Source organism: Coturnix japonica, chromosome 28 (genome assembly GCF_054131305.1).
Source record: "Coturnix japonica strain WE chromosome 28, WE-NBRP24, whole genome shotgun sequence".
Classification (NCBI taxonomy): Eukaryota; Metazoa; Chordata; class Aves; order Galliformes; family Phasianidae; genus Coturnix; species Coturnix japonica.
The window spans coordinates 5,791,838-5,818,411 of NC_140690.1; the positions used below are offsets into that span (position 1 = coordinate 5,791,838).

Consider the following 26,574-nt stretch of genomic DNA (forward strand, 5'->3'; position numbering starts at 1 on the left):
AGTTGTCTGGATGTTTTATATCAAGCAATTCATTTCAGTGGAAGGTGTTGAAAGCAGTGCCCCTATCAGGCATTGTGCTAAGTATCCCTAGATGACCAGCAGCTTTAGACAAATGCCTTCATTTCATTTTGTCACTCAGTTGCATGGTAAGCACCTTCGCAGTAGTAGCCAATATAATAAACAGCCATTCACCCACAAAGTTTGTGCGCTGTGTTCATGCATTTGTATACAAAATGGCATCTGGTCTTGTAGTCTTCCTACCAACATCCTTTCCTCTGCTCTGTTTTTGTTCCAGTGAAATTCTGAAGTGTTATAAATGAGGCAAGTTACAGAGAAATATTTCATGTGCAGCTCACCACATTTTAAAACAATCAAGGCATTTAAAGAGAGACAAATTCTAAGAGGTCTAGAGAATAACAAATCATAACATAACTTTGAAGTTGTAATGAGAATAAGTTGTACAGGAAGGTCTCTTTACAATTATTGTCATGAGGATGAAGTAACACAGTGCTAATGTTTCATGTACCCTGTGAAAGATGATAATAAACTGTACTCCTTTGACCTTATTAATGGTCTGTAATTTGACTTGTTTGCTATTTGCATTTTTTTCTTTGCTTACAGAATTTGTAACCTATGAAGATTAGGTGGAAGTGACAGTGAAACTAAACATAGCTGTATGCTAGAAAGGTCAATTACCGAGAATGATAATTCTGATACATCCTTCTCATGACAAAGACTGTAGCACAATGGCACTACATAAATCTCTTGCAGTAACAGAGGCTTTTCCAAAAATGAAAATGATAGTGTTGCTGTTTTAAGAACTGCAAATGAAAGTGCGCTTTTTTTCCTTGCAGTTCCTTGAATACTCAAATCGTGTTTACTTTTTGCTCCTTTAGAAGCAAATACATAGCATGCTCTTTTTATGTTCTTATTTTACCTTAGAAACAACAACTTTCAATATGGAAGGACTCCCTGCTAAGTGTTCAAAGTTGAAGGAGGCTGTATTTTACGCAGCGTAGAACATTTTCCAGTCCTACCTGCCAAGCATTTCCCGTGTAAGACTTTGGCTAAGTAATTAAATACGTTTTCAAGAATACCAAGGAACCAGCATTAAGGATCACAACGTATTGGTGTACTGCCTGATTCAGTGCTAAGTCTGATGAACATCTTAACTGTGTTCTTTGATTTCTACCTACTTGACAGAGCACTGAATCTGGCAGTGCACCAGTACTCTGTGATTCTGAGTACCTTGTGATTATTCATCAGTTTATTCCTGCAAAGTGAATAAAGTTGCCAGTTGCTCATGTTTCTGGTGCTTTATCACCCCTCATTTTGAGGCTTGACAGGATGGGAGGTGTCCTTGTTGCTGCTATTTCACTAGCTCAATGTAGGTGTTGCCACTGGGGACATAGAGCCCAAGAATGACTGGAGATACTTTAGGAAGTCATGTACTGTTGGAGTGCAGAGTGGTTAATGGACTCTTAAAATATTTTTACTAAACAGGCCAGCAATTCACTTTTGCTGAGTTATATGCTTTTCTGGTTACTATGGCATTGTAATTTGCTCTGTATTCCTTATAAATTCTTAATTTGGAATAGTGCAATGAGTTTTCAGTTATCTAAATATGAATTACAGTAATTTTCTAGGATGTCTTGCTTAGCAGCTATTATTATTTTCTACAGCATTCATATGACAAATTATATTGCCACATAAATTATACCATTAGTTTGCTATTAGTTTGTAATTAAAAATGGCTTAATCTGTACATACATTGAAGATCTTACAGATGGAAAAGAAAATAGATTCAGTAAGAGCCTGCTCTTCTCACATATAAATGGCTTTTGAATAAAGCAGAAGAGTAACAGGGTTGATAAATGAATTTAATACAAATGTTTATGGTTGTGATTACTTATTATTTGTAAATGGCCAAGCAACAGATGCAGCTCATAGTGCAGAAACACACTATTTCCAGTGTTCTACAAAGTTATGTTGGAATAGTGTGTGATTTTTATCTTGTATTCTTCAGAGAACACATCTGTAAATCAAAAGGAGTGTTAGGTCTACGTCAGATATTAAACAGTGCTGATTCCAGAAGGAGTTCACATCCCAATTTTAAGGCATTGTCTTTTGCTGCGTTTCAGTATTAGATTGGGCAACTGATAGTTCATCTAACGCATTTATTGTTAAGTCTTCCTTATGTGAGAGCCATACAGGTCCTAAGAAAATATCAAGGTAACGACGAATAGGAAGGAAACTGGAGGGAATGCAGTAGATACCCAAAGCCCACTGACATCCCTAAAACCAGTCCAGAAGGGACATTAACTGCTCGAGTAGAGATGTAAGGAAATTGTCTGTGAAGTTCAAATGTGGGTTTCAATCCAGTGCTTCTTGTTCTGTAAAGTCTGAGCAGTAACTTCTAAGAACAAGGGTAAAATCCAAGAATATTCTTTGTTTTGCATAATTAATATGTTTACCCATTTAATGAGTCCAGGAAATACACTGTCTCTGATTTTCTTTCGGAGAAAGTAGGCGAGCTTCATGCTGAAGTACATCTTAGGAAATGTTCCATTTACTTGACAAAGGGTCTGAGTGGAACCTTAAGGGAAATAGAGTATCTCTAGAGAGACGTGATCTTACAGCAAATCAGAGCCAGAGAAGTTTTCCTTTTGAGCTTTTTCAGTAGCTGATCAGACTTTCAAAGGATACAGTTTAAAATTTTGTTCACCAGATTTATTTGATTATGCACACATTATGGGAACATTTCCAGAGATAAAACGTTAGATGTCTTACTGACTGAATGTCAGAAATGCACGTTGTTTAATAGCTCTTTCTTAGACGGAGCTTTCTGTGAATAATCCATACTCACATACAGGCATGTTTTCCTTGAGCTCAACCATCCTGATCAGCAGAAGCTTTTCGAGTGACCACTCTAGAAATTCCCACTTGTGTAGATGTGCTTTTACCTGTCTGAAACATAAATGTCACCTTTTCCAGAGCAGACTCTCTTTGTTTCAAATTACTCCACTCTAGCGATAAACAAAATGAAGTGCAAATACTGCGTAACATATGTGATGGGAGAGGGACCTTTGTGGAGTGCTGTTCTGCAGTAATCTCTGCCTGCCAATGGGAGTCTGTCCGTCAGCCTGATACTCCATCATAACTCTTTGCCACGTCATGCTGTGCGTTGTTCAGAGTGCAGGATTCCCATAGCACATGCTGTAGTTAGCGGGATGTTCTTTAGAATGTAAGACCGAAAATAAGGTCTGGAAAGATCTCTTCAGACTGTGGTTGAGTTTTTAGTGTTTTTCTGCTTAAACTCGAGCTCTCTTGTAAGTAATGCAATGAAAATGGCAAAATCCACAGTCATTTGTTCATTCCATTTGAAAACCCTTAAATACTTTTTGGAGGCTTTAATTGTACAATGAGAGAGAAAGTTATCACCACCAGAATTTCTGTGGGCATATGTTCACCATATGTAACTGTTATTATAGCACAGAATCTCAGAAGGTTACAGCCTTATGGAAATTTTTGTCAGCTATGTGTTCAGAATTTTTTTGCTGCTCACATACAAATATTATGCTGACATCTGGCAGACAGTTTAGTAGTTATTTTAAATCAGTATACTTAAAGATTTTTTTCATAGGCACACAAAATCTGTGTTTTTAAACAGTATTTGATAGATAGGCAATGTTGTAGAAGTGGTGTCTGTGGATGTTGGATGTGATGGCAATTGGCCATTTAAGGTTTGGGAATGTCTTCTAAGCTACATTACTTTCTTTAGCACTGATTTGGATGATTATTATTTTCAAAAAGTGATTGGAAGCAAGTTTGGGTTGTACTGTGCAATCTAGTCCAGAGCTCCTTTCAGTAACACCGAACATTTGTAACTCTCTGATATCTATGTATATTCAAAAGAAGCTAAGCTTATGTCATGGTTGAAACTGATACTAAAGCTAGATGTATTGTGGTACTATATGTCAATGGGTGCCATATTTTCTGCATAAGGGAATTAGGTGATGCATGTTTGTTTCATCTGTACTTCTATGTCAGATACCATTTTTGTCAGTGTCCCTCTGGTGCTGTTTGCTGCATGGCAACAAAACGTAACAGGATATTGGTGGGAAGGTTCAACCTCTGCTGCCATCCCACCAACATCCACCTTTGATATTGTGGGCCAACATCATGTGATAGAGGAGGCATTAATTTCAGAGCAGTCTTTGTGATATAGATACTTAGTAGATGTACATTATGTGTTGCTTATGTTTCTTTCATACTCTGTTTATAAGTAAATCCTTTTATATTAGAAATTCATCTAACATGTAAATAGTAGGCTGCAGCTGTCTCTGGACGTCACTGAGGACACTGTTTTTCTTGTAATGAGGCTAACATTGGGGTATATGAATTAAAAATGTATTTCAGCTTGAGTCTCATGGAATAAGCCTGCAATCTGGGAAAGAAAAGTAAGCAGCTACAGGATTCTGAAAGCCTGTACAGTTAGTGTAGGGAATAAATAAAAGGAGCAGTACAAATGTTTTCATTGTGTTAGCCTTTGTTTGCTCTTTTGTAATCTGCTTTCTTGTATGGGATTGTAGACCTTGAATCTCTTTTTTGTATTCCTCTCATCTAGAAAGTAGAGTAGCATAATGGAAAATTCACAAGTTGTTCAGGAAAGAGAATTCCAGTTTCTTAAAGCTGTGAGCCTTGATGTTTTAATCTCATGCATTTTGATAGTGTTTGATATTCATAACCGATAGATTTGATACGTTTTTAGCAAGGAAGTTGAAGATGATGAGAAAACACAAGGGGAGCTTCACATTTCTCACCTTGTACTCAAACATTCTGGTTTAATTTTCACTTTTTGCAACAACACTGTTCCTTGCATTAAGGCTGACTGGGTCTTACATTGCCCTTTAGCTTTAATCCATTTCATGTATATACAAAGATTACCACAAAGCAACTACAACATCTGAACTGCCAAGTTAGCTTTCTAAAACTCTAATTTTAGCATTGATAGCAATAGAAGCGCTTGAGATTCAGGAGAGATCCACTTAAAACCAGTGTAAGTAAGTTTGTACTCATAACGTATGGGATAAATCTTGTCATTTCTACGTAAGTAAAATAACAGATTTGTCAAGATAGAAACAGAACTGCAAAATATGCATGTTCTAGTTGCATTGTGGAAGGAAAACCTCATAAGACAGCTTAAAAGAGAAGGCCAATAAAAAATTAAACTGAGACGGCAACTTGGAAACGCAATTCAAATTATTTTAATTTGTAGCATTATAAATATTTTATTTACAGTTCAGAGAACTATATTAATGTGAGATTGGAGTTCACAAGCTGTTTTTCAAGTGAAACTATTAGCTATCTGTTCTATCATAACAGTTTTCTTTCTATTGCACAAACCACTTTTGATTAATATATATATTAACTGCCATACAGGTATCATAGTTAAGATTGTGCTACATATCACTGTATTTACTCAGGTGTGAATGTGGGTTCTGACTCTTTATGAAGTATAAATTAGATCTGGAGATCATAGAATGGTGACATAAGTTAATGGTTTGGGAGGCAGTAGCTCAGATTAGATTTCTTGCATTAATGAGAGGAACAGAGAAATACACAGAATAGCCATCTCTTGTTTAATAATATCTTGCTTGCAGTGTGCATGTGTACAATGTGTATGTGGAGTTCTTAATGCAATGGGTGGTGTTGTTGAATTCAATTCCCTTCTAATAATCAATTGCATTTATACCTTATATACCTTTCCATATCTCATGTATAAAGGGGTGGCTGGCCTGCTGAATTATACTGCTTCCAGGTTACCTGATAGTTAGGAGTATCACTGATACAGTGAATGTTAGTGAAAACTTTTCCATGGTTTCTAAGGCAAGTTTAAATGCTACCATGCAAATCTTAGCATCTTGATTCCCTTTGAAAGACCTTTGCTGAGGAACTCATGATGTTCTGATGTGCTAACGTGTTGAATGTCTTTATAAATACTTGTGGAGACACCTGGTGTGTGGAAATATTATGGTTTAAAAGAGTAAATGCATGCATTTCTAGTTATGTGTGAGCTGCTCAGTACATTGTAGAAAGGATTTCACCACTTTTTAAGCTGTGGTTTCTGTTATTTAGGGGGTCCTGCTGTTTGCAATCTGTGTGTTTGTACATCTTATTGTTTAAAATGTAGCGCTGTTTAATAAGATGTAATTGGAAAGTGGGGCATAAAGAAAATAGATGGCCTTCTTTTAAAATTAATTCCTGTTGTATAAAATCCTGTTCATTAAAATTCCATTCCTACATATCAAATTAAGATGCCAACTAAGGATTAAAAATGTTTCTAAAAAGAAAATGCAAGCTGATTTTTTTTGGTGTGTTCTATTTGCTGCTGTTGTCTGCTAGTTCATATTTTGTCAGTTTAGTAATTCCAGGATATTTTGTGATGCTGAAGTTGTAGTGAAGATTTTGCATTTTAAAGCACAGCTTTCAGGATTGGCTCAGTGACAGACTGAATTGGGCTTTTTGTCCATGGGGTACGAATAAGCACAGGAACGCTGCTGAGGTGAGGAGCTGGCCCCAAACCTTGTGCTCCAGGGCAGTGCAGAGACAGGTAGCTTCTGAAAGAAGGTGGCTGGTGTATTCAGGCTGTCAGAAGAAGAAGATGTAGATACTTGTTAATTTAAAAAAAATAAATAAATTAAAAAGTCAAGTTTTAGTACCCTTCTATTGACAGTACTAATCAAGTGGCAGCCTGTGTTTTGTTTTGTTCAGTATGGCAATATGAATCTTGTGTTGATGGCAAGCTGCTATTGGCTTCATCAGAAGGAAATCTAAATTTCTGGTTTAAAAACTATGATTCTGAAACAAGACACTGTGCTGCTTGCTAGATCTGATCCATTGCTGAGCAGTTTATTTGCTGATGGGAAATGCTATATGTGGTAACATTGAATAGAGCAGGAAATAATTCTACTCAGAACAAAACCATACCAAAAAAGTGACCTGAAAATAATTAAGTATAGGAAAGTAGAATAATTGTTTCATGAGTAATAATGTTCATTTACAAACTATTACATTAAGCAAAATTTAAATTAGATTCTGTGGCTCATTATTAGAATTTGTGGATGGGAGAGGATGGTGTGTAAAAGTGCTGGTATTGGTAATGCTGCAGGGGATAATTTTAAAAGTAGGATACGAAGCATTTTCCTCTCTCCTGAGAAATAGGGTGGTGAAAAAAAAATCACACAGTGAAATAAGAATGGGAAAAGGAGATTGCTAAGAATGTCCTCTGATTTAATAACGTTCTTGAATTGCTTTGTTGACTAGCTAATGAAGCATGGTGCCAAATTTCAGTGCTGACATAAGTCAGTGTATAGCCAACTAACAGTTGCAATAACAGGGTTACAAGTCCAGGAAAGGAGGCCTGTTATGTAGTAAATATATTTCAAAAAAAGAAAGGGATAGATTGAGTTTTACGTTACTGCTGCATGCATTACATTGCTTTTACTGTCTAGGGAGGTCCGATACATTGTTTATTACATATACATGAACATGGGTTTCATCAAAATTAGATTATCAAAAATAACCTTTCTATTGCTGTGACAATACTTTTCTTCACAAACTAATACTCTGCAAAAATGTTTAAAATTGAATTATTCCCATTTTCTTACCTCAAATATTTCTAGTTGAAATTGCAATTTCATTCCTTAGCTTTACTCTCTTATACCCGGATTTCTTTGTGAAGACATCAGCATATCAATTCGATATATTTATCTTAATGGCCACATATGCTCATTTTTATAGTTGCTAATTATTTCAGAAACAACGGGTAAACATGTCACTAGAATTTGGAAAACAGATATACTTTAGATATCAGATATATATATATATATATATATATATATATATATATATATATATACACACACACACACATGCATGAGATGCTCCAAAATTAGTGCCTCCTGTTTATTTCCACAGAGTTTAAAACGTATAAGGAAAACAATCACACTACTTGATAGAGCAAATTCTCAGCAGAAAGTGGTTGTAAGTCATGAACACAAACAAACTGAAGTTTGGCATATGATCTTGTATATCATAGCCTAACTTTAGAATGGTTTGCTTTTCTCTGTCTGTTTTAGTGTAGGGTTTGTTTTTGTTTTCTAACATTATGTGGATTCTTGATTTTCTTAAAAGAGATGAAAATATTAACAGTGGTTCAGTCTGGCAGCTAATATTGGTCAATATGAAAGCTGGAGGTAACCTCACAAATGGCTCTTGTCTTCCTTGGTGTACTGTCTCCTTTTGTTTGTAGCACTGTGGTTGTTGCAAGGGGTTTCTGATCTGTCTGCTAATGGACACATAAAGGTCAAACGTTTTTTGTTTTTAAAAAAGAGGAACTCTTTCTTGTGATCTGAACAGTTGAGCATTGGAACAGTTTGCCAAAGAGATTCTGTAGTCTCCAGCATTGAAGATGTTCAAGAATTATATGTATAAAACAATACGAGTAACCTGCTCTGATGTTGGGGCTTGACCCTGCTTTATAGAGGTTAGAGATCATCTGAGGTCTCTTCTAACCTGATTTGTCCTGTGGTCTGCGTTTTCTCCAGGCAGATCTTTTCAGCATATTGTATTTCTGTCTGTACCAAATCCCATTTTATCCTTTATCCATTCTTCTCACATAGCCCATTTCCTCCTTATCAGTCCATTCCTGCTGCCTGGAAAGGTTGTGCTCCCTGATCCATACACAGTCATCCTAGCCTAACCTGATCTCCACTACTGTCAACCTAAATACCTATTCTTACCATCTGTCTGAAAACTACTTCCAGTCTAATTCTTTCAATCTGCTTATCTCTTTCCTTGCATTACTGCACAGATCCCTTTGCACTCATTTTTTCCATTCTGACATGAGTTAGGGATCTCTCTGCATTTCAGTTTTCTGAAAGCCTTGTGCTCCTTCATCAAATATTCTGAAAGGAGCACACTTTGGAACGTCAAATGGAACTCCTGTCACAAGATTATCTTTTCTCAAACTTTTAACTTTCTAATCCAGTTTTATAGAGCAGGACACTTCAGTTAATCCCATGAAGTAGGTTAGTAAGAGAAACTTATTTTTATCAAACTTATGTTTTAAATCTTGGAGTTTAGCTTGTTTTCTGAACTTGAAACAAAGTATTGATTACCTGTATAATCAAAGAATGATTTTATCAGTTCCCATGCCTACTTTCACATTCAACTTTGCAAGTAAACAAAGCAAGTATTAGAAAGTAAAATGACTTTCCATGCTAGAATAAGAGTTATATTGATTGATGCTTATCAGAGTTGTCTGGTCTTTGTGTGGGATACAAGCCTTTCCCATGCACTTTTTGCTGCAGAGTAGCAATATGTGAGTAATGACTGTAGAAAGACTGGTGAGGTATTAGCACAGTCTTCTCAGGGAAGTGATGGAGTGACCATTGCTAGAGGTGTCCAGGAAACATGGAGAAGTGTCACTGAGGGATGTAGTTTATTGGGCATGGTGGGGGTGGGTTGATGGTTGTATTGGATGATCTCTGTGGTCTTTTCAAAGCTTAATGATTCTGTGATTCTATGGTTTTCAAATATTTACCATTTACAGATTTTTAAGTCAGCTACTACTTTAGAATGATTTGGTTTGTATTCATTTTCAAGTGTTTAACACAGTCTTAGATGTATTCTTCCCCAACACCTTCTCCACCCTAGGTGTATGTTCTGGATAGACAGAGTGGGGAACAGAAGCCTTGCTACCAGGCTCAGCAAGAGCTAAAACAGGTTTGTTGTCAACACTGTTCTGGTCACAAATCTAAACCATCAATGCACTGGATGCTGTGAAAAAAATTAACTTCAGCCAGACCCACTCACTGAACATGTCTGTGTTTGTTGAGGATGTAAGAACTCATGCAGTTCCCTGTTTCATGATGCTACTTCAAGTGGGAATATGGTTACTCAATGATGTGGCAGTGTTTGTTGGTCTTTGCTTAGGTTGGTAATATGGGAGCAATCATCAAAGCAGATCATTTCCTTAATCAACAAACTCATTTCAGAACTTGCTTTAGGGTTGACAGTCACAAGCAAAACTTGTCTGTGGTTTATTCAGTAATTACTGAGGTTATGATGTCAAGCATTAATGTTGCATTGCCAGCTGTGTTATTTTTCATTGTCTTTACTGAAATTTGTATTTGCGTGAAGGGTCACTTTGTGTTGTGGAAAGAATATAATTGAGCTTTTTCTAATACCAGACTTCCAATCATTATAGCAGCACTATGATTTTTATAGGGTAGAACTCTGCTTTTGTGTCATTGTCTGTGTGACTTAGCTAACGCAGTCAATCCTTTTCATTCATTAACTATTGGTTGTTTTGTAAGGGAGTTTCTGTTCTGTGATATATTTCACTTGAAGGAAATAATGTTTAAGCAGCAAGACGTTTACCTGAATCCACACTATCGGTTATTGCCCCTTTTGTGACAGTACAAAATTGCTTTATGCTTTATGACTTCTCAGCTTCTTGAATAATGCTATTTCTGTTTAATGCATGAACGTCAATCAAAAATGTGGACCATAAAGTACACTTAGGGTTAAACAGAGATTCCTGAGAGAATAGTAAAACATGCACATTTTTACATTTATGGACACTGAATCCAATCCATTTTTTAATGATATGGATTTTTTTTCTTTATTGAAGGATGGAACTGGCCATATATATTCTTGTCGTTAATCAATAATCTCTATTGTTTTTAATTTTATGTTATGAAAGTCTAGAAAGCACAGCTGACCTAGAGAGTACTGACTTGACTCAGGTAGATGGCAGCCAGGGGATGCTGATTTATTATGAAACCTGGGAAAGATCCAAGTGAATCTTCCTGCTCATTTTTATTTTCCCTATTGAGTGGCATCAGATTTTCAAGTAACAAATTCAATGTTTGTGTGTGAAAAGTGCTTGATCAGTTCTTTCCACAACAAAAAACATGAAACCTGAATGGATTATTGTGAAGTTTTGATTCCAATGCAGATTTTATTTGATTCTGCCATTTAAGGCTTTAGGAAATACTAATTGAGTGATGTAATGATTGACAAGATTTAGGAACTTTTACTGTAGAGAGCAGAATTCTTTTAAGATTTTGTCTAGCAAGATTTCTTGGATTGTGTTCCTGATTTTAAAGTTTACTGTTACTACACATTCCAATCTATTTGTCATCTGGGAAGGGAATTGCTGTAGCCTGTAGCTGTGGTTGTTCATTCCAATCACTGCTTAGAAAATGTTTGAAAACCTATTATCAGGAAATAGTAGTGGTTGCAGTACTAACAAAGTTGCAAAAGTTACTATAACTTCTCTGCTTGCAGTATAGCCTCTCTCCTGCTAAATCTGCATTCATGCAATTTGGCTGAGATTTCTGAAGGCCATTAATTTGCTTGCAAATGTTCGGCATTTTTAAATTAACCGGTGAGTTGAGCTGCCCATTAATCATAAGATGAAGAGCCACCACTCAGAGTGACAATAAGGCTATGTGTCTTAGTCAAAAATTTTACACCAGTTGTAGCAGCTACAGTAAAATAATTTCAGAAGATAAAACACAGAGGGCTCTAACCTTATTAAAACATGTCAGTAAATAATAGTTGTTTCTTACTGGCTTAATTTCAGAAGTTTCTAAGATGTTTAGTTCCAACACCTGAGTGGACTATTGTAAATTATATATAACTGTTGTTACTTTGCTTAATAAAAATGTTAATAACTGTGCAAAACTGAGCTCATTTCAGTGCCATGATGTCATTTTATCATGGAAAACAGCATAATCGAGCAAGACAAAAAATCTAAGTGTGTTTAATATCAGGTTAAACTGCCTTTGGAATGAGAAGTATTGATCGGGTGCTGCTGCTGTTGTTGGAAATTTATCAATTTACCTTAAAAGGTATTATATCTGTATCTATAAATTATCTATAAATTCAGTTTGGGTCTTTTTGTTTGTTTCTTTTATCCTACAGCAGAATCTGTGACATAACGTTGACGCTAAAAATGAGCATTCAGTTCATTGTATGAATGAAACTGATTGTTTTATTATCCTTTTGGGTCTTGTGGCCAAGCATGTTTTCACATGTAAATGTTAAAAAAAGCTTTTTGTCTCTCTTCCCATCATTTGCATGAGAATAATTACTTCAGTTTAGCTATGGCAAAAGTTATGTCCTATTCTTTCTTCAAGTTGCACCCTGTGGTCAGCAAATTATGGTCCTGTAAGCTGCATGTCTTTATCTGATGTCCTTTTAATTAACTTCACGATATCACAGTTATGGAAGTGTATCAGACGCTTGGACAAACTGAAGAGTACTTGTTATGTTAACAGTTTTAACTCCTTATGAACTCATCCCACAAGATCTGTATGTTGAAAAACCAAGCATTAACCCAATCTGTAAGAGGTGTGCGTTTTTGCCAGCAATGAACAAGAGCCTGCATGCCATGCTCATCAAAATCTTCACCAGCGGAGGTGGTTGCCTCTGTTCAAACCACCACCACCACCTTACTGTGCTCTCAGCCACTGTTTGGTCTCCATATACTTATTCACAAGTGTCAGTGAATGTCAGTGGATACCATTTGATCTACATGGAGGAATTCAGTAGGAAGTCAGCATGTCTGTAAGGCTGTGAAGGCTTCTTGACAAGCCACTTGCTAAGTAGTCTTTTCATGTAGATTTTATGTGATGGGTAATTTAAAATTTTCACAGAAATTATAAAACTTCCAACAGATTTTGTGTGCATTTCCCCTCAACCACACACAACAGAGCAGATTCTGCAAAGACAGAGACCATGCCATGCAGCCTGCGAGTTATTTTCCTGAGGACAACGTTTAATAACGTTGTGTATTAGAAATTTACTATGCTACAAGAATAGCTTTATGTGAAATCTTATGAATTTGGAATATTAATGTAAGATAAATGACTTTTAAATTGATTTCCAGAATGCAATTGATTGTGTTTGCCTGGGATGAATAAGAAGTTATCCACACTTATCTAAAACTTAGATATGCTGCTTCTGAGCAAGTCAGAGAATTATGTAGTATTTCTGATAAGGTGCAATGTATTACACAGTGCCTTAGATTATTTGACAAAAAGGAAAGCTGTGTTTTGGTAAAGCATGTCTTTAAACCATCCTGTATAGGTGAGGAAAAAGTTGGATTTTCAATTTATTAAAAGCAGAAGTATAACAAACTTTGTGCTTACATCTCTGGAACTGATTTCTCCTTGTGTCTAAAGAAGAAACTCGAGTACCACGAATAGAACTTTCTGAAAGAAGCGACATGGTTGGATCTGATTTGAAAAGAGCAATAGTAGGCATATGTCGTGTATCATTATAGGGGAGAACTGGTGACAGTATTATTCATTATGTGGTTTCAGAGTGTCCTAAATTGGTGTATAAAATTATTGGAAGTGGATGATTTCCCTAGATTACTGCTTAATAGTGACTAAAGGGCCCGCATTACTCATATTTGCAATGAAAACAGTGCCAAAAACAGCAGTAGTTGACTGGAATGAAATGTGGAGCCCTCAGGGTTTTAGCTTGAGATGCAGCTTAATTGTGTGTCTCTTGCTTAATACAAATGTCCCTGAGTCTCTGAGGCTGGTGTATTTTCAACACTTGCAAATTGATCCAGCATTTTCCAAAGTATTTACTGTGTTTTTTCTTGATTGCTTTCTAAACAAATTATTAGAATTACTTTGCAGAATAAAAATAGGTTTCCCTGTTTCTGACTGTTTATCATTATTGAATTCGGTGTTCTTTCAGCTTCCTATCAGCTTTTGTTTGCTTTCTTTATCTGCTTAATCTCCTAAAATGATGTGGTTAGAAGACAGTCTGAATTTTCATGAATGGAATATTCCTTTTGCCCTTCTTGAGAAGGTGTACAAATAATGTGTTTCTTATACTTGTAAATAAAATACAAATGTTGGGAATTACTTTTCAATGAATGTTTTAATGAAATTTTACTGAAGAATTTTAAGGAAGAGTTTAAACTATGGCATTTCTTAGACTTTAGAAGAAAATGTTACTTTTCCTTGAATAGTAACATTATTTTACATTTTACATATTTAACATTACCCTGTTAGTCCTAGGGTATGCACAGAGCATGCCTATAGAAGAACTAAACTAAACCGTATATTAAATGTGATTCAAATGGGACATATTTCTTATTGAGTGATTAGATGCCATTGATCAGTACAGTTGCACATCAGTGTCTCATCCCTGTAACTTTTTTCTACTGCTTTACATAGTCAAAAGATGTAATGCTTTACCCACTCTGCTTTCCATAGGCTTCATGCTGTCAATATCCCTATCTGTTAAACCCTTTGTCCCAAACTGTAAAGAATGCATGGGAATATTAATTGAAATTACTGTATTTATTTCTCTCTGAGGCAATGTATCTGTGTAATATACTACTATGTCTGATGGCTGCAGATCTTGGAATTCACATTCACGATAGGAGATACTTTGTGCTAAAGATAATAGGAGGCTGCTTTGCTAGAAGCATCATCTTTTATGTCTGTTTAGTTGTATGAAGGCAAAGCTTAAGGCATTTATATGACGCATATCAATATTCATAGTGACAAAACTTCTAAAATATTCAGGGAGTGAATGTTCACCTCTTCTGTGTTCATCTGGAAAGAAATGATGACATCTCCCATAACTGTGGGATATAAAACCAGATGGAACGGCATCTCTGCTTTTCTGTGGAAAACATCTTGGAAACTGGAAACAATCAGACAGTCAAGCCAGCAGTGCAGTGTGTGCAGGGAGGTGCTCAAAATAAAAGTCCATTTCTTATTCCTCTTCCCGTATTATCTGTAACTCCAAAAGTAGCCGTAAAACTCCATTTTCTGTATTTCTGGAAAGAATACGTACTTTTCTTCTACTTTCCACTAAAACTATAGTTAGTCATTTTTTCAGGTTTGCAGTCTGTTTTGCCTGTGTCAATAATTGGCATGTGTAATCTCTCTGTCCTTACGCTAAATCACAGGATTCTTTTCCAAAGTGAGAGTGGAGTGGTGATGCGTAGCTGCCCACCTGTGTTAAGCCCCCACACTCTTAAGGTATCAAAACTATTTTTGCAGTGAACATTTATGTTGCTTTGCCCCTAAACCTGTAGCAGAATCACAGTAGCCACTGTGTTTATATTCAGCTCTGTCAAAACAACCAGTACAATGCACGGGCTTATTTATAGCAGAAATATTCAGGAGAGAATTGCTGCAAGTGAGGCAGTTCCGGATTCAGCTCCTCTGGCTTGCAGAAAACATTTCTTATATGCTTTTTTTTTTGGAAAGGAATAGTCAGTGGTATGTATGTTTCTAACTGTATTTTTGCCTGACTGTTCTCCAGTATCAAATACTTAAAATTCCGTGGCACTCTAAATCGGTAGCTCTATATTAATTAGTCCTACTTCCAAAGCTGTACTGATACCGTCAGCAATGCCTGCAAGAAATAAAGTGAATGAAGCAAAAAGATGCTCTGGCATCAAGCAAATTTTACTGGAGTTGATAATGTTGACTTAGTAGGAAAAAAATACTCTTGAGTTCTTGAATTACTAGAGAAATTGCGTGGTCTGTAGTACAAGGAAGGTTTACAATAGTATCTCTTACTCTTTGAAGTTCTCATTGAGTTATTTTGTCTTAGCAGGTAGGTTGAGTATAAACTAGTACAGTGTTCCTTCCTCTTCATTCAGTTTAGAACGATAGCTGCCATTTAGAGCAACATATCAATGTGGCATGAGCAAAGAAACCTATATATCATTGTGTAGTCTTAATATGCTTGAATTCCTTCCAAGTTGTACAGAGTGATCAATTGATTTATTTTAAAAATCATTCAAATTTTGGAGCTGTGAGCAAACCTGGTTAAAACACATTTAAATATTCAGATCTAATGAGAACTGGGTATTTTGCTATAGCATAGCAAATGGAACAAGAGGTGCAATCATTACAGCAAATAGAACAAAAGCTGCAATCATTACAGCTCTGAAATATTTTGTGCAAATCTATTGAGCCTTACTTTTTAATTCACTAATTCGATATTAGCATTCTATTTGATGTCATTCCTTGAGCACCTCCTATTTAAATTAACAGTACTGACATTGTAACCTAATAGGCTCATCTTTCACCCACACTTTAATTTCTCAGAAACGATTAAAAAATGAAACATTTATTATTTATCACTACATTATTTTGCATTTTCTCTGATCAGTAAGCAATACTCTATGGCAGTAATAAAATTTGAAAGATGACACTTGAGATTTTCACCGTCAGCACTTCCCAAGACTTAATATTTGCATAAATCTTTGTTTAAAGCTGAAAAAACTTTAAATTTAATTTTAACTTTATTATTTTGCTTATCATAAGTATTAAATGGCTTCATTTACTTTCTGAACAAGCTATTAGAGGCTGCTGTGTATGAAACATAGGCAGAGTAGCCTAAAAATAGGAAATAAACTGTGACACAGTTGGAATTTCTTCATTGCCGTATGCAGTGTCTTATGTGACCTGTTTCCTATTCACTTGAATGGGACTGGGGTTTGGCCACATTATACCATAGGAATACATACAGAGTAGGTCTGCAGTATAGTGTGGGAGCGAGAGACAGACATCATGAATTTGTGCTAACACTTTTCCTGATATTTTCATTGCTTAGAGAATTAGGAGATACTGATGCAGTGAGATATCAGATTCAGAAATAAGCTTATTTTAAAGAATATATACTTAAAACTGTATGTATAAACTGTATATTTGTCTCTTCAGCCTTTACTTAAACCAACATATAATGTCGTTATTTTAGAATATATTATAAAACAAGAATTGTAATAATTATGGCTGCCATGATGACTGTAGGCTATACTCTTCAGCCCACGGATGTACTCAGTGCAAGGAATAATTATTTTCCAGTGGCTTTTTTTTAAGGGAGAGAAACTTTCAAAATGCCAAGCTCCTGTAGGTACCAGAACTTGTCTTGCCCCAAAGCACTTCTGACTACAGTCTCTTTAGAAGAGGGAGATGAAATTCTCTGTTGCCAGATCCACACTCTGTGTTGTTACATCAAGTGCTCCATTATTTCTTAAGCCCCGTCAGTGATTTCATAGTGTCCCTGTGCAAGCCTTTTTAATTTCTAGTGTAGAAGGATTTGCTGATTACTGGCAGTTCTTTGATCACTTCTTCAAACAACTGATTGTAATAATTATAATGTTCTTATTTAATGAGGCAGCACCCCTATAAGGGCTAAGCAAATATTATTTATGGCTCAAGTAATTCAGGTAGAGAAAAGTTTAAATCATCGTGAAGGACTGAAGGAAGAGCTCCAGTATTTCTGTCTCAGATTTCTTAGAAAGAAATATGAGTGTTTACATCCTATAAGATTTGCTCAGCAGATCTGATGCTACACAAAAGCATGGAACTTTTTGTACATAAATATGAGGACAGTGCATAGATCTTTGCTGTCATAATTTCAATTCTTATTTGAAAATGAACCTCCAAGAGTTACTGCATAGTATTTGTTCATATATTTTCAGTTTGTCACTTTTTATACTTTTCTGCCAAAACTTTCCTCCTTTCTGCACTCTCAAAAAAAGCTTATGCAAAGTTTCTGCTTAGAAACAAATGATTTTTCAAGGTCTTACTTGCATCCAGTAACTTGCATTGGACAGGAGTAGGACCTAAGGAAACCAACAACCCTTCCTACAATACAGCCTCTTTAACTGAAATACCTGTGCTGGCATGTAGCCCTAATAGTGACATAGTCATACGGGTAAGGATTGTTTGGCAAAGAACAGGTGACTGTTAAAAAGTAGGATAAGGTACATCAGAAAATGGTGTTTGTTGACATAACTTGTAACTCTGGGAAGACTGTTTGACCAGCGAAGTGCACAGTACTCTTCCTTTGGCAGCTTTCACACACGTCTGAATTAATTTATTGTGTAGTTTTGCAGAATTGCTCTTGCAAGCCTTAGTTCCCATATGTGATTGCCTTTGCAAATGTGGAGTTAAATTCAAGCTAACACTTAAGAGTAGGTTGGAGTATGGAAGAGTGGGCAAAGAAATACTGTAGGCACAATTAACGTTTAGAATGCTGAATAGAAATAAAACCTTCTTAAGATTAGCCAAATGAATATATTTGTTGGCTTTACATTTTATTCACCCCCAAAACTCTTTGAGGTTTCATAATGAGGAGCCTCTGAAACAATGCTGGGAAACTGTCACAAATAGTATCATAATGTTTGATATAAGTATACTCTTGAGGCACTGTATGCCAAGCAGCAAAAAATGAACAAACAAAAAGATAAAGTTTTCAAGCATCTCTTCCAAAAACAAGCAGGCTAATTATGTTAGCAAACTACATAGGGAGGTTGCCTTTTCTTTCCTTGGTCTCTGAAAACATTAGCATCCATGAAATTTTATTTTTTAGTTGTCAGTCCTCAGAGTCTCAGTGGATTCTTTCACAGATGATTCATGAGGGCAAAGGTCTTCAATAATTTCCACATCATACTGAGCGAGTCTCTGACTTATAGTGTGCCACTTCTTCCTTGCATATTACACCATGCAGATTTCCTTTGCACCAGGCAGTTCTCCCATATTACTGTTCTTCATTTCCCTTATATATTATCCTTATTTTCTCTTTCCATATTTTATCAAAACTTGGTACCTGGAGCGGGACGGTGCATTTCTTTCTTATGTCTGTCTGCCTTTAAATCAGAGGAGGATAACCAAATATGATTAGAATTTATACCAGGGACAGATTTTGTTCATTTCAAATCGGAGTGACCTGTGGGTAAGAGGATTTATTGAAAGGTAATGACATTAACTGCTAGTTCAAAACTGAACAGAGATAAAGGGTCAGTCAGTTCAGTGAGAGGGCAAACAATATTAAATGGATGGAGTAGGTTAAGAACATCACACTTGGATACCTGCTTTCCTCTTGAAATAAGGAAAAATACAGTAGCAACACTGGCCATATGTGTAATATATTCAAAACAGTTTGCTTTAAGTTAAAACAAATGGATGTGGGAAATCTTTCAAAAATATTATGGAGTGCTTTATAGCAAACAACTACATATAGAATTCATTTGGTTTTTTATGTGCAACAGAACAATACTGGAGATAATCAGTAAGAGAAGAAACCTGCAGATCTTTTAAGAAACTGTCTTTGAATATGTGCACCATTTTAAAACTAAAACTACAGTTGGCCAGGGGTAGCTGCTGCTTGGGGATTATCTGGGCATCAGTTGGTGAGTGGTGAGACCTCACGTGGCTGGTGGGGTGTCAGATGTTAAGTGGGGATCAGTTGGTGGGTGGCAAGTAATTGTGTTGTGGAGGTAGATAGTTACCATGATATGTTAATATATATATGTGTCACGGGTTACTTAGATTTACCTATGCCCGTGACAGGGGAAGCCACCCCGTGGGCCCCCCTCCCGGGGCCCGAAAAGGAGGGGGAAAAAGGGAGTGGGATAAAACAGCGACAATCTAAGGAGGAAAAACTTATTTTACTAAATATGATACCGAAATACAAGATAACACAATATAATATAATTGAGGCTAACAAATCGAACGAAACAGAGAGAGAGAGAGTCCCCGAAAACCGAGAGGCCTACTGTGAACTCTAGGCGACACGGCTGGAACGCTTCCCACTCTCCGAGAAGTTCGAGAGAAGAAGGAGGGCACTCCAGCCTGGGAACGAGATTATACAGCGTCCTGGTCCCGTGACTTATCATTAACCCTGTTGTTCTCTGGGATATGTAGTCTTCTTCTGTGGACTGCACATTCAATAGAAGTATCCATACTTTACATGATGTTATGATGTGGAATACTGATACTGATAGCAAAATTACAAAACCATGACATTCCACCCCTTATTCTACATTATTACATCATGGTAAATATATATATACATATATATACACGTATGTAAAATTATGATAGCTAAACAGTAGAATTACATGTAACATAACTAAATGTACAACTATAATAACTAAAATACACTACACATGCAAACATATATACATATAAATACATAAAATTATTGACTGCACTCCCCCAGCATCAAATTCCCTTGTGGTACACATTGAACATCCCCATCCTTCTGCATTACCCACCAAGTGCACCCAGGTCCCTGGGCAAAGACAGTTCCACGGATAGGTTTGCCCTTTCCAGAAGCTGGAAGGACCCAAACAGCTTTTCCCAACATGTTCTTTACATGTACAACAGGGACCTTATCTCCTTCTACAGTGTGTAGGGGGCTAGATTGACTAGGACCATCACGATTGACAGATCCTCTAGTATTCACCAACCAAGTGGCTTCTGCCAGATTCTTCTCCCAGTGCTTAAATGTTCCGCCACCCATTGCTTTCAACATAGTTTTCAACAACCCATTATATCGTTCAATCTTACCAGAAGCTGGTGCATGGTAGGGAATATGATAAATCCACTCAATGCCATGATCTTTGGCCCAAGTATTTATAAGGGAATTTTTAAAATGTGTCCCATTATCAGATTCAATTCTTTCTGGGGTGCCATGTCGCCACAGGACTTGTTTCTCAAGACCTAATATGGTGTTTCGAGCAGTTGCATGGGGTACTGCGTATGTTTCAAGCCACCCAGTGGTTGCCTCTACCATGGTGAGTACATAACACTTACCACTGCGAGATCGTGGCAAGGTGATATAATCAACCTGCCACGCCTCCCCATATTTATACTTTTGCCACCGCCCTTCCTCCCAGAGAGGTTTCATCCTTTTGGCTTGTTTAATTATGGCACATGTTTCACAATCATGAATAATCTGCGCAATAGCGTCCATGGTTAAGTCCACCCCTCGGTCTCTGGCCCACTTATATGTCGCGTCTCTTCCTTGATGACCTGAGGTCTCATGAGCCCATCGAGCTAGAAATAATTCACCCTTATTCTGCCAGTCCAAGTCAATTTGAGCCACCTCAATTTTGGCAGCTTTATCTACCTGATGGTTGTTTTGTTGTTCTTCAGTAGCCCGACTTTTGGGCACATGTGCATCCACATGACGCACCTTTACAACCATATTCTTTGTTCGGGCAGCAATGTCCTTCCATAATTCAGCGGCCCAAACAGATTTACCCTTCCGTTGCCAGTTGTTTTGTTCCCACCTCTGTAACCACCCCCATAAGGCATTTGCCACCATCCATGAGTCAGTATAAAGATACAGCATTGGCCACCTCTCCCGTTCAGCAACATCTAAGGCCAGCTGGACAGCTTTTACCTCTGCAAACTGACTTGATTCTCCCTTACCTTCGGTGGCCTCTGCAACCTGTCGTGTGGGGCTCCACACAGCAGCTTTCCATTTGCGATGCTTCCCTACAATGCGACATGATCCGTCTGTGAATAGGGCATATTTCTTTTCATTTTCTGGTAATTCGTTGTATGGTGGGGCCTCTTTAGCACGTGATACCTCTTCTGCTGGTGATGTTCCAAACCTTTTATCTTCAGGCCAGTCCATGATTATCTCTAGGATTCCTGGACGATTGAGGTTTCCCATTCGCGCTCGCTGTGTAATCAGCGTAATCCACTTGCTCCAGGTGACATCGGTAGCATGATGAGTGGAGGGAACCTGTCCTTTGAACATCCAGTTCAGCACTGGCAGTCGAGGTGCCAAAAGGAGCTGTGTTTCAGTCCCGACTACTTCGGAAGCAGCCCGAACCCCCTCATACGCGGCTAAGATCTCCTTCTCAGTTGGAGTGTAGCACTCTTCAGACCCCTTATATGATCGACTCCAGAATCCCAGGGGTCGGCCTCGGGTCTCTCCTGAGGCTCTTTGCCACAAACTCCAAGTGGGGCCTTTCTCTCCAGCAGCAGTATAGAGGATGTTCTTTACATCCTGTCCAGTCCGTACTGGCCCCAGAGCTACAGCTCGGGCTATCTCTTGTTTAATCTGTTCAAAAGCCTGCTGCTGCTCAGGGCCCCATGCAAAATCGTTCTTCTTCCGCGTCACCTGATAAAGGGGGCTTACAATGAGGCTGTAGTTTGGAATGTGCATCCTCCAAAAGCCTACTGCACCCAGGAAAGATTGTGTCTCTTTCTTGCTAGTTGGTGGAGACATGGCAGTGATTTTGTCGATCACATCTGTTGGGATGTGACGACGTCCATCCTGCCACTTTATACCTAAGAACTGAATTTCCTGGGCAGGTCCTTTTACTTTGCTTCGCTTAATAGCAAAGCCGGCTTGTAGAAGAATTTGGATGATCTGCTCTCCTTTTGTGAAAACTTCTGCTGCTGTATCGCCCCACACAACAATGTCATCAATGTACTGCAGGTGTTCAGGAGCACCACCTTGTTCCAGTACAGTTTGGACCAACCCATGGCAAATGGTTGGGCTGTGTTTCCACCCCTGGGGCAAACGGTTCCAAGTATACTGAATGCCCCTCCAGGTGAAGGCAAACTGTGGCTTACATTCTGCAGCCAAAGGAATAGAGAAGAAGGCATTGGCAATGTCAATGGTGGCATACCATTTGGCTGCTTTTGACTCCAGCTCGTACTGGAGTTCCAACATGTCCGGCACAGCAGCGCTCAATGGGGGTGTGACCTCATTCAGGCCACGGTAGTCTACTGTCAGCCTCCATTCTCCACTGGCTTTACGCACTGGCCATATGGGACTGTTAAAAGGTGAGTGAGTTTTACTGATCACTCCCTGATTCTCCAACTGGCGAATCAAATCATGAATGGGGAGCAAGGAATCCCTGTTGGTGCGATACTGCCGTCTGTGCACTGTCTTTGTAGCAATCGGTACCTGCTGCTCTTTTACTCGTAGCAGCCCCACAACAGACGGGTCCTCTGACAGGCCAGGCAAAACAGACAACTGCTTAATGTTGTCCATATCTACAGCAGCTATCCCAAAGGCCCATCGATACCCCTTAGGATCCTTGAAATGCCCCCTTCTGAGGTAATCAATACCCAGTATACATGGAGCCCCTGGGCCAGTCACAATAGGATGTTTTTGCCAGTCTTTGCCAGTGAGGCTTATTTCAGCCTCCAGCACAGTCAATTCTTGAGAGCCCCCAGTCACTCCAGAAATATGGATTGATTCTGTCCCTTCATGACTGGAGGGCATTAGGGTGCACTGTGCACCAGTATCCACCAGCGCCTTATATTCCTGTGGTTCTGATGTGCCAGGCCATCGAATCCACACAGTCCAATAAACTCTATTATCCCTTTCCCTCCCCTGACTGAGGGCAGGGCCCCTCTATTGGTTACCTGTGATGACTGGAGCAACTCCACTGGTGGTTGGTATGTCTAGTAGTTCTTTCACCCGTGCTCGTAGTGCAGAAGTGGGCTGATCATGCCACTTCCTCATGTCTTCTCCACGGTCACGTAGGTAGCGCCACATGGAAACACGCGGTGCAATCGTACTGTTGTTCTTTGCTCGAGCTGGGAAGCGTGTGCGTTTAACAGCTGAGACTTTTGATGATGCAGGTGAGGAGTAGGACTGGAATACTTTGATCAGATCCTTCATTAGACCTGGTGGCCCGTACGAGGATTGACCTTCATCAGTTGTTTCTGATACTATTACGGGATCATCATTACGATTAGTTGATGGAAACAATTTCTTGCACATTTCATCTACTCGGTTTTCTAGCCGTGAGATGGCAGAAACTGCGGCATGCAGTTGAGGGAGCTGCTGATCGGTGGTTTGAAGCATTATAATCAGCTCAACAACTCGGGGCCATCTGTCCACGAACCCTTTAGAACCTGTTACCAATGACTGTGCCATTCTCTCTGGTGCTGTACTTGTGATTTTCTGCCACATGTCAGGATCGGCCCTCACTCTCTCAGGGTCAAGTTCGCTTGGATCAGGGCTGTACAACATTTTCGCCATGGCCAATTCCCTCAGGCGCTGAATACCTTTTTGGACGGTATTCCAACTATCAAATTTAGGCTTCAAAGCATCCTTATAGGGGTACCTTTCTCTCACGGCTTCTAACAGCCGCAACCAGAGAGTGGCAGCTCCATCCGAACATCTGCTAATCCCTCTGTCGATACCTGCATCTTGGGCAATGTTTCCTAGTTGGCGAGCTTCATTACCATCTAGAGACAAGCTGTTGGCCCCGTTGTCCCAGCAGCGAAGCAACCAAGCAAGGATACCTTCATCTTGACGCCGTGTGAACTCCTTTCTTGAGCCTTGGATTTCAGTCAGCTTCAGAGGTCGACAATAGGTGATTTCCTCCTCATCATCAGTCTCTTCTTCATGCCTCTTGGTTTTTGCCTTTGCTTTTTTCGGTACTGCTCCATGCCCGGCACCTGGGTCTTCTGCAGCCCCCCCCTGTGCTTCTCCTTCTTTTCGTTCTAGACGCGTGGACACCCGTTTCCATTTCTTGCCTTCCACAGGGGCAACTGATATTGCTACTGATGCCTCCTGTGACTGATCAGAATTAACTTGGGCTTGAATCTCAGATCGGAAACTCTCTCTCTCCAGAATAGTATGATACAAAGCACGGTATGCATAAGCCAAACCCCACATAAGGTTTACCTCCTTAGATCTCTGACCCAAATACTCACTTAATTTCTTAGGGTCCCTTAGGTGTTCAAGAGTGAAATCCCATGACACTGCGGGTCCCCATGCTTCTAAGACTTTTCCTAAACCTTTCCATATTCCCTGCCAGTCATCATTCTCTGGTTCTGGAGGAGACTTCCGCATAGAACGAATGCATAGGAACATATATGCATTCATTAATAGTGATAACATGGATGCAAGTATGAACCCTATCTCAGTTATTGAAAGGCGTGTGGAAATCTGAGAGTACAACCTAAATAAAAAGGGTTTTTTTAGCCTGTACAATGAATTAAACATGGTGGTGTTTGTAAAATTGCCTGTTCCATCTGGGATGCAAGTACTTGTAAGATTCGCAATTCCATCTGGGATGCAAGTGTTTGTAAGATTCACAATTCCATCTGGGATGTAGGTGCCAAAATTCTGACCATACCACATCTCATAAAAGTACCAGGCAGGTGTCTCCATCAGTATCCACCTTATTAGGCTATATACCTGCACAATTCCACAACACCAAATTATGGTGTTAATAGTTGACCAATACTTTAAGAAGATCATAATTGCTTTCAATCCCTTAAACAGAGCAACTGGGATGAAGAGTGGATTCATAGCTGGCAGGCTCTGTAAAAGTCAGAGCTAGCTAGCTTTGCTCTAAGGGAGAAAGAAATCCCTTTGTTTTCTACACAAAAGTTAGATAGCAGTGCTGAGAATGTACAGCAGCCCTTAATGTTGACAATTTGTCTGGTATTTCAAGGTCACGTTCTCAGTGAGCAGCTACGAAAAGATAACACTCCCCTAACGAAGCTCTTTAAGAGTAAAGAGAGAGTTGTTCTAAAAGCTAAAAAGCTCTATGCCCGCATTCTCCACCAAAAAATCTGTCACGGGTTACTTAGATTTACCTATGCCCGTGACAGGGGAAGCCACCCCGTGGGCCCCCCTCCCGGGGCCCGAAAAGGAGGGGGAAAAAGGGAGTGGGATAAAACAGCGACAATCTAAGGAGGAAAAACTTATTTTACTAAATATGATACCGAAATACAAGATAACACAATATAATATAATTGAGGCTAACAAATCGAACGAAACAGAGAGAGAGAGAGTCCCCGAAAACCGAGAGGCCTACTGTGAACTCTAGGCGACACGGCTGGAACGCTTCCCACTCTCCGAGAAGTTCGAGAGAAGAAGGAGGGCACTCCAGCCTGGGAACGAGATTATACAGCGTCCTGGTCCCGTGACTTATCATTAACCCTGTTGTTCTCTGGGATATGTAGTCTTCTTCTGTGGACTGCACATTCAATAGAAGTATCCATACTTTACATGATGTTATGATGTGGAATACTGATACTGATAGCAAAATTACAAAACCATGACAATATGTTAACCAATAGTTACCATTGCATGTTTGTTTCCAGTCAAACAAACAAACAAAAAAGTAAACCTTTAAGAAAAGCTTCCTTTTTTTTTTTTTTCCCCCAAAATAGGCGATATTTTTTGTTTCACCAAAATTAAACTTTACCTAATAAATCACAATCTTGAAAGCGAACATACAGCCAGTGTTACAATTAGTGAAGCTATGTAAGATAACCCAGTTTTGTAGTGTCCTGTAACTTTCTTGGTGAAAGTGAATGTGGTTGTGCTCTTATTAAATCGGTACCGATGATAATCTTAATAATTTACTACTGTGAGGTGATGATAAGGCTGCATTTTTGAAAAGAAAAAAAATTAATTTTAGCTATACTTAAAATTGCTTGAAATATTTAGAATGCATTTCGTGAATCAGTAATTTGAAGAATCATAAAAATAATTACAATTGGGGAAGTGGTTAAAATAGATGTATTTTGCCTAGTTGTGTTAAGGAAACAGCAGTAATTCCCATTCTAATTATAAAAATATTAAATTTAGGTTGTGGCATACAGAATAGTAATTTAGGTAATCATGTGATGGAACTGAATTTCTTCTTGGTTACCGAAAGGCCTTTCTCTATTCTGTTGCAATTGGTAGTAATACAGACCTAATTTCAATGCTAAAATATGT

The 26,574-nt window shown here is 38.4% G+C and overlaps 1 protein-coding gene across 2 annotated transcripts in view; it reads left to right on the forward strand.

The window, feature by feature from the left end:
* LOC146756181 (rho GTPase-activating protein 32-like) overlaps positions 1–26,574 on the forward strand; it is a 331,712-nt gene that overhangs the window by 71,397 nt on the left and 233,741 nt on the right. The gene's annotated exons all lie outside the window — the stretch shown is intronic.